This window comes from Zonotrichia albicollis, chromosome 9, assembly GCF_047830755.1.
Source record: "Zonotrichia albicollis isolate bZonAlb1 chromosome 9, bZonAlb1.hap1, whole genome shotgun sequence".
Taxonomy (NCBI): domain Eukaryota; kingdom Metazoa; phylum Chordata; class Aves; order Passeriformes; family Passerellidae; genus Zonotrichia; species Zonotrichia albicollis.
The window spans coordinates 3,846,276-3,854,962 of NC_133827.1; positions in this window are offsets into that span (position 1 = coordinate 3,846,276).

Here is an 8,687-nt window from a genome sequence, read left to right on the forward strand (position 1 = left end):
CAGCATGGGCCTGGTAGCTCCCGTTAACCCCCAGTCAGGGTCCATTGACACCCACTATAATCCCAGTATGATCCCAGTCACTCCCAGTATGATGCCAGTGGCCCCATTGTGATCCCAGTTGCTCCCTGTCAATGCCAGCAGGACCCCAGTAGCCTCCAGTGTGATCCTCATGATTCCCAGTCTCTCCCAGTATATCCCAGTCACCCCCAGCATGCTCCCAGTCATTCCCACTTCCTCCCAGTTGCTTTCAGCCTGATTCCAGTTGCTCACAGCCACTCCCAGTGAATCCCAGTATGATTCCAGTCACCTGCAGTGTGATTCCAGTCTCAGCCAGCATGGATCCAGCTGCTCCCACTGTGATCCCAGTATGATCCCAGTTGCTGCCTGAATAGTCCCAGTTGTTCCCAGTTCCTGCCAGTAGGATCCCAGTTTTCCCTAGAATAGTCCCAGTCCCTCTCAATATGGTCCCACTCACTCCCAGTTGCACCCAGCATGGTCTCAGCTGTTCCCAGTGGGGTTCCAGTCCCCCCAGTATGGTTACAGACACTCCCAGTATATCCCAATATGCCCAGTAAGGTTCTGGTTAGCTCAGAATGATCCCCATCTTTCCCAGTTCCTCCCAGTTGCCTCCAGCATGATCTCAGTTTTGGCAGTTGCCTGAAGTAAGGTCCCAGTTGTTCCAAATATGATCCCAGATGTGGTGCCAGTCCCCTCAGCATGGTTCCAGTACCTTCCAGTTGATCCCAGTTGCTCCCAATCTGCCATATTTTCCTCCCACCGTAGGCCCAGTAGCTCCCAGTAACCCCCATCAGGATCCATTCTTATCTGCTGTAGTCCCAGTGGCTCCCAGGATGATCCCAGTTGCACCCAGTCACTCTCAGTATGGTTACAACCACCCCCAGTATGATCCCAGTCACTTGTAGATCCTCCCAGTATGATTCCAGTCATGCTCAGGGTGACTCCCTGTCACTCCCAGTGTGGGCCCAGTTGCTCCCAGTCACCTCCAGCATAGTTCCAGTCATAGCCAGCATCTTTCCAGTCACTCCCAGTTCCAGTATAAACCCAGTCACTCTCAGATAATCCCAATACTATTCCAGTCACTCCCAGTATGATCCCAGTCAGTTCCAGGATGACCCCAGCATGGGCACAGCTGCTCTCATTATCATACAGTGTGGTTCCAGTTGCTCCCATCTACCCCAGTGTGGTTTCAGTCTCTCCCAGTGTATCCCAGTTGCCCCCAGTATACTCCCAGTCAGTCCCAGTTGTCCTCAGTTGCTTCCAGCCTGATGCCAGTTACTCACAGCCACTCCCAGTCACCCTCAGTGCAGTCTCAGTTTCTCCAAGTAAGATCCAGTATGATCCCAGTCAATCCCAGTATGGGCCCAGCCTCTTCCACTGTGATCCCAGTAGGATCCCAGGGGCCCCCAGCATGGTTCCAGTTGCTCCATGTTCCTCCCAGTGTGATCCTATTTGCCCCCACTATAGTCCCAGTCACTCCTCATATGATCCCAGTTCCTCCCAGCATGGTGCAAGTCATGCCCAGTTGCCCTCAGTGTAGACCCAGTCACTCCCACTCACTCACAGTTTCTCCCAGTTTGTGGTCCCAGTTCTCCCCAGCACAGTTCCCATTGTTCCCAGTGTGTTCCCAGTCATTCCCAGTGTGGTTACAGACACTCCCGGTATACCCCAGGTGCCCTCAGCATGTCTGTGGTCATTCCCAGACACTCCCAGTGATCCCAGTAAGGTGCTTGTTACTCCGGTACGATCCCAGTCACACCCAGTATATCCTAGTTGCCTCCATCATGCATCCAGTCATTCCCAGTTCCTCCAGTGTCGACGGAAGGAGACCAGGACATCAGGTTGATCATCACAGGCCCAATTTTATTGATCAGCACAGCGGGTTAAATACAGTTCGTAATTAACTTCATGCATATTGCAAAAGTTGAGCTCAGGATTGGTTAGTTACATATCAGCAGTTACACCTACTTTTACATTCCTATGGTCCTACTTTAGATACTTTCTACATATTCTTAGGAGATATTCAGGACTAATCTCTACTCCCTTTCTCCATGTTGCAGCAAGGCCACTGATTGCAAGCTGCTGACATCTCCTTTCAGCTTGCTGACTGCTGATTTCTCAGCTTGACCAGTGGCAATATGTCAGCATGGCCTTTCTCAGCTAACCAACTATTAATAAAGCTCTCCACATTAAAGCTCTCCACATTTCCCCCGTTTTCTTCTTGTGCAAGGAAATTAGCTTGCCAGGTTTTTGCTATTGTACGGCTGACCATGTTTTGAATGCAATTAAAAACACAAGGCAAAATCAGCAAAAACAGTAAAATTACACTCAGCAGTCTTATAGCATAGATCACAAGGTTTCTTAGCCACAGTTCAAGTCCTAAGCTTTCAAGCCATTCGTCAATTCCTAAACCTTCTTCTTCTTTCAGATTGTGAAGTCCCTGTTGTAGTTCTTTTATCTTACTGTGAATGGACACCGAATGGTCAGACAGATTCATGCAACACATTCCTTCAAATTCTTCACATCCATGTCCTTGTGCTAAAAGCAAAAAATCTATGGCAGCTCTATTTTGCAAAACAGCATGGTTAACACTCTGCACATCTGTGGTTAGCATGTCTAGGATTTGTGATGTCTTGTTCAGTTCACTCTTTGCCCAGCACCCTAATTGTTTTGCTAAATTCATAGCCTTATTGGCAGATCCTCCCGGCAAGATAGTTGAAACAACTACTTGTTTGAATGTGCCCCAAAATTGTGGATCTCCTATCGAGCTGCAGTCTAAGTCATGTATGCTACGTCTCTTTCTGTTTGAATTTTGACTCAGCTGCATTAGCAAGGACACATGAGGATGAAACAATGACAGTTTACCCAAATAACAGGGTCCACCCTGTGGTCTAGCTGGTATGCCATTCTACGCTCTGTCTCTGCAAATTAAAAATATTCCCGTGGGTAATTTCATTGGTGCAGTGATTTTTGTGCTGTTACATTTACTGTAATGCTGCGGAGAGATTTCACTCACATTCAGGAATGAATCTAGGGTGGCCCATGTTTCTTTTGGTCGGTTTGAAGACTTAAAGCTAAACCATCCACCAGCTGTAGTGTTAGACAAACTGGCGTTTGTACTGCCAAAAAGCTCCAATTCCTCAGGAGGAGAGTGCAAAGCACAGAATACGCTGCATTTCTTTCCCGTAGAGCTTTCCTTAATTGTACCAACAACTCATACAATCGTTTATTATTCACTTCCTTAATTGCTGCTTCCTCTATTCGTTTGGCTACTCCTGCAACATACATAGAGTCTGTAACCACATTTAAAGGTCCCTGTAAGTTGGATACTGCCCATACTACTGCCAACAATTCCAAAGTTTGTAAACTATCCGCAGGGTCTGCTGTGATGATTTGATGTTTCCATTGTCCTTTTTCTTGCCAAGTGACAGCAGCACGCCTTGACTTCTTTCCTGCATCTGTAAAGGCTGTAATAGCTCCTTCTATAGGGCATTCTTCTCTCAAGGGTCGAGTAATCCAGTTCCATTCTGTCATCCATTGCAAAACTCTAGGCACTAATTTGCTGGTATCCACTTTTGCAGATGATGTCAATAATGCTTCCTGTAAATCCTTTGAGTTAATCAGGTACCAGTCCAAGGTTTCTTTTTCCATAGGCAGTCTAATGGTAGCAGGTTCTCTACCATCCACTTCAAGAATTCTGAGATGCCTCTTTTTGATTAATGCAGCTAATTGTTCAATTTTTGAACATATTGTTTTCTTATGCTGTAATGGTGGAGACAACCATTCCAACACCTGTATCTCCCCCATTTTCTCCTGTTGTTGAGAGAGAGCAATAAGCAGGTGGCAAGGGCTATTACAGATAGTAAGGTCAATAGGGTGGTCGAGTTGTCAACGAGACACGTACTCTTGTTGTACACAGTCACTGATTTGATTTATTAGAGTCTATCTTAAATATTTCTAGGGCTTTGTAGTTTGAATTTTCTCTGAAGCAATATCAAGTGAATATGAAGCAAGAGTATTTCTAATAATGTCAATCTGCAAAGAGGAAAATGGTTGTTGCTGTGCAAACAAGATCATGAGCATGTATAAGGTTATTTCTTTTTAGAGGCTATTGTTTAATTATTACTGGTGTATTTGTTTTTTAGGTGAGTGGAATGGGGAAAGTTTAAGCAATGGCAATTACTTCAAAGGGTGCTGATTAGTTAACACTACTCTTAGTTGTGTTAAAATGTCTCTTTTAATTAGGCAGGAGACTGTAGGAGGCAGTTGCACAATTGAAAACACAGCAGATATTTGTTGATTTTCAATGGACACAGACAAAGAAGGCGACTTGCATGTCAATGTAAATCTTTTTACTCCTGTGAGCATGTTTGCTGATGGGAATAGAGGCCAATGCTGTGGCCATGCCTCTGGAGAAATAATGTTGGTATCTGCTCTTGTATCTAATAATCTATAAAGGGTTATGCTTTGATGCTCATAAGTAACTGTGACTTTTTGCTTTGGTCTGTTTTGTAAATCTACAGTTAAAAGTGTAACACCAGTGGAGCTAAAACTCTTTTCATCTCGTGCTTGTTCAGTAAATGGTTGTATTCCAGAGGTCATTTGTGATAGTGGTATTAATTGTGCAATACGTTGTCTTTTTGTAATTTTAATTGGAGGATAGAGGGTGTAAGCCATGATTTGTATTTTTCTTGTAAAGTCTGCATCAATAACTCTAGGCAAAACAAAAAATCTCAACATAGTTGTAGAAGAGCGTCTTAATAATAATGCTCTACATGTTTGTTCATTTAATATAAGAGGACCCTTTACTCCAGTTGGTATTTGCTCTCTGTTGTTGCGGGTTGCAGATAAGAGGTGGCTGCGATGTCGCGGTAGCTGGTGCTGGTGTCTCTGATGTCACGGCAGCTACTTGTGTCTGGGCGCGGCCCCCGTGAAACGCGCTCTGCTGACAGTTTCTCGACTGCCGTCTACAAGCTGTGGTGTTGTGGGAGCTGGATCGGAAGTGAGCTACTTCGGAGAGGAGCAAGAGCAGCTAACACTTGATTCTGAGCAGCTAACACTTGATTCTGATTAGACTCTGCTTGCTTTTGTAACTTCAGTCTTAACTCTTTTATAGCATCTACTAGAAATGCCTGCGAAGCAGTTGGTATTAATGCCATTCGCTCTAATGTTTTTTCAATGGTTTAATTTGCTCTCAAAGTAGATAATACTCTTTGGGTTGCTGGATTACTATTTTGAAGGATACACTGCTTCAATATCGCTCTCTTAAAGTAGTCTGCTACACTGGCCCGGTCTATAGCAGCAGCTGCTTTATCGATAAAATTTCTAAATGATTTTTCTCTACCTTGCTTAATACTCATATAAATTGGTAATCTCTCTGGCTCTTTAACCATATCTATCGCTGTACGTACCAATCTCATAGTTTCTCTAAGCTTATCTAGTCTTAATATCATCTGTGCTTCTGTACGCAGAAATGCTCCTAATCTCATAAATTCATTCACTGTCACTCCATGCAATGGATCTCCCGGAGTCCGTTGTACAGCAACTGACTCATTTACTAATGCTTGCCAATGTGCATTAAACAATAATTGTTGATGCTGAGTAAATATTAAACGCACTATCTCTTTTAAGTCATTTGGGCATAAAATCTGAGTGTTAAAGATATAATCTAACATTTGCTTAACTGGTTTACTTTTTACACCAAACTGACTAACTGTAGAACGTAGCTGAGCTAATAACTTCTAATCTAAGGCAGAATATGCTGCCACATTATGCATTAAATTCTCCTGTGTATCATATTGTGGTGTATAAGTAACTGGACATGCAAGACTAGAAGCTATTTTTACGGCTTTACTATCTCTCATTTGCATCACTTCTTTTGCCAAAGCAGACTAAGTTTCTCTCTTTTGTTTAGCTATTTTTTCCCATAGATCACGGTGTGCCCCTGGGATGGGAGCTGGCTCTTTGGAGGTGCTATGCTGCTGGCATTTTAGTGCAGGCGCCGAATTTTCGCTTTGGGAAGGCAGTAAAGCAGAGGCTGGCTCGCGCGGGGGAAGCGGCCCCCCCGCTGGAGCTGTCAGTGAAGCTGGGGCCGGCCCGAAAGGAGCCGGCTCACGCGGGGGAAGCAGCCCCCCCGCAGCTGCAACTGGAGTTTGCTCAGGCAGAGCCGGCTCACGCGGGGGAAGGGGCCCCCCCGCATGAGCCGTAACCGGAGCCGGCCTGCCCGGGGGTAGCGGCGGAGGCAAAGCCGGCGGCGGAGGCAGAGCTGGCTTGCTCCCCCCACCATCCGACTCGCCTGAAGCCGGCAGTGGAGGCAAAGCTGGCTTGCTTTTACCTCCCCCACCCGGCTCGCCTTCCCCCTCAGGCAAGGGAGGGGCAGACGGTTCCGCACTTTCTAAAGGCATGTCCTCAACACCACTATGCTGGGGATTTTTAGGCATAAGTATCTTAGTTACAGAAGGTGCTAAAGGGTCATCCTCACGACTATATCCTATATTCCTCTTATGAGCTTCTGTAGCCCTTTCTGCTGCTTTTCTCTCAGAGACTTGGTGAAGCAATGTATTATACACTACTCGCCATAATTTCTCGAACTTTTTAGCTGATTTATCTCCATCTAACACAGAGTCTATTAACACCTCTCTAAAATTTTTCTACTCTGAAAGCTCATGTACTGTATGTGGGTTAGTAAACATACTTATAGAATGACCATAAGCTAACAACCCCGGTAATTCCTTTTTTAAATTTATCTCTTTTACCCCTCGCTTTTCTAAATATGAAGAGAATAAATCATATGCTGCTTGCCTATCCATACTTATTCAGCGCACGCTGTTTTGCAGCTCTAGGCTCCGGCGACACGTAGGTGGCTTGAGTCACGGATGTGCTCAAGGGTGCTTTTTATAAATAATCCAGTCTTTGTAAATAATCCGGCACCGTCCCGCTGCTAGGACCCCCACCCAACTTCCGGACCGTGGCGAGTTCCCTTTTTTCTTTGTAATCCGAGAAAAAAGGACAGGGGTTTAACGTTGCCGCATCGTTGCCCGCAGCGTTGCCCGCATTCTCCACCATTTGTCGACGGAAGGAGACCAGGACATCAGGTTGATCATCACAGGCCCAATTTTATTAATCAGCACAGCAAGTTAAATACAGTTCATAATTAACTTCATGCATATTGCAAAAGTTGAACTCAAGATTAGTTAGTTACATATCAGCAGTTACACCTACTTTTACATTCCTATAGTCCTACTTTTAATACTTTCTACATATTCTTAAGAGATATTCAAAACTAATCTCTACTCCCTTTCTCCATGTTGCAACAAAACCACTGATTGCAAGCTGCTGACATCTCCTTTCAGCTTGCTGACTGCTGATTTCTCAGCTTGACCAGTGGCAATATGTCAGCATAGCCTTTCTCAGCTAACCAACTATTAATAAAGCTCTCCACATTAAAGCTCTCCACACTCCAGTTTGCTTGCAGCATCATCCCAGTTTCTCTCAATTGCTCTCAGTAGCCCAAAGTGTGATCCCAGTTGCTCCCTTTCAACACCAATTGGAGCCCAGTTACCTCCAGTATGATCCTTGTCACATGCCAGCACTCCCAGTATGGTCCCAGTATAATCCCAGTTATGTCAAATCCCTCCCAGTATGATCCCAGTATAATCCCAGAAACTTCCAATCACTCCCAGTCAGTCCCAGTTGCCTCCAGCTAGATCAAACTCCAGTCAGTCCCAGTATGATCCCATTTGCTCCCAGCATGCTCCCAGTTGCTCCCAGTCCCCCCCAGTATGGGGGATGATGTGCAGGGTGTGTTCCCAGTCACTCTCAGATACTCCCAGTATTAGTCCAGTCCCTCCCAGTATGACCCAAAGATGAGTCCAGTGTGCTCCCAGTCCCTGCCAGTATGAACCAGTTGTGCCCCACATGGTTCCTGTTGCTCCCTTTCCCCCTCACTTTTGTTCCAGTCACTCCCAGTCTCCCCTAGTGTACCCCAGTTCCTTCCAGCATATTCCCAGTCACTCCCAGGTCCTTCTGGCCTGATACCATTTGCTCACACCCACTCCCAGTCAGCCTCAGTGTAGTCAAACTCACAGTGCCAGTATGATCCCAGTCACCGCCAGCATGATCCCAGTATAAGCCCAGTAGCTTCCCATCACCCTCAGCATGCACCCAGTCAATCCCAGTTGTACCTAGTTGCCCCCAGTGTGATCCCAGTTGCTCACAGCTGCTCCTGGTCACCCTCAGAATGATCCCACTCACTTTCAGTATATCCCATTTGCCTCCAGCATGGTCTCAATTACCCTCCTCCCCCTCCTAGTGTGATCCCAGTATGATCCCAGTCTCCCTCAGTGTGATGGCAGTCTGCCCCAGCATGGGCCCAGCTGCTCCCCGTATGATCCCAGTATGATGCCAGAACAAACCAGTCCCTCCCAGTGATGCCACTCCTGGCATCCCTCCAGCCTTCTCTGTGTTTCCCCCGTCCTGGATCTCCCAAGAGGAGCCTCAAGGGCTGGCAGTCCCCAGGCAGGGCCCCCAACAAGCCCCAGTTTGGATGAGCAGCCCCCAGTTTGCCTAATTTGCCTCTCCTTTTGCCTGGGCCGTGTTCCCCCCACCCAGGGTTGTGAGGGTTTGTGTGTGTTGACAAAGCTGTGTGTTACGGAGAGAATTTTGGTGGG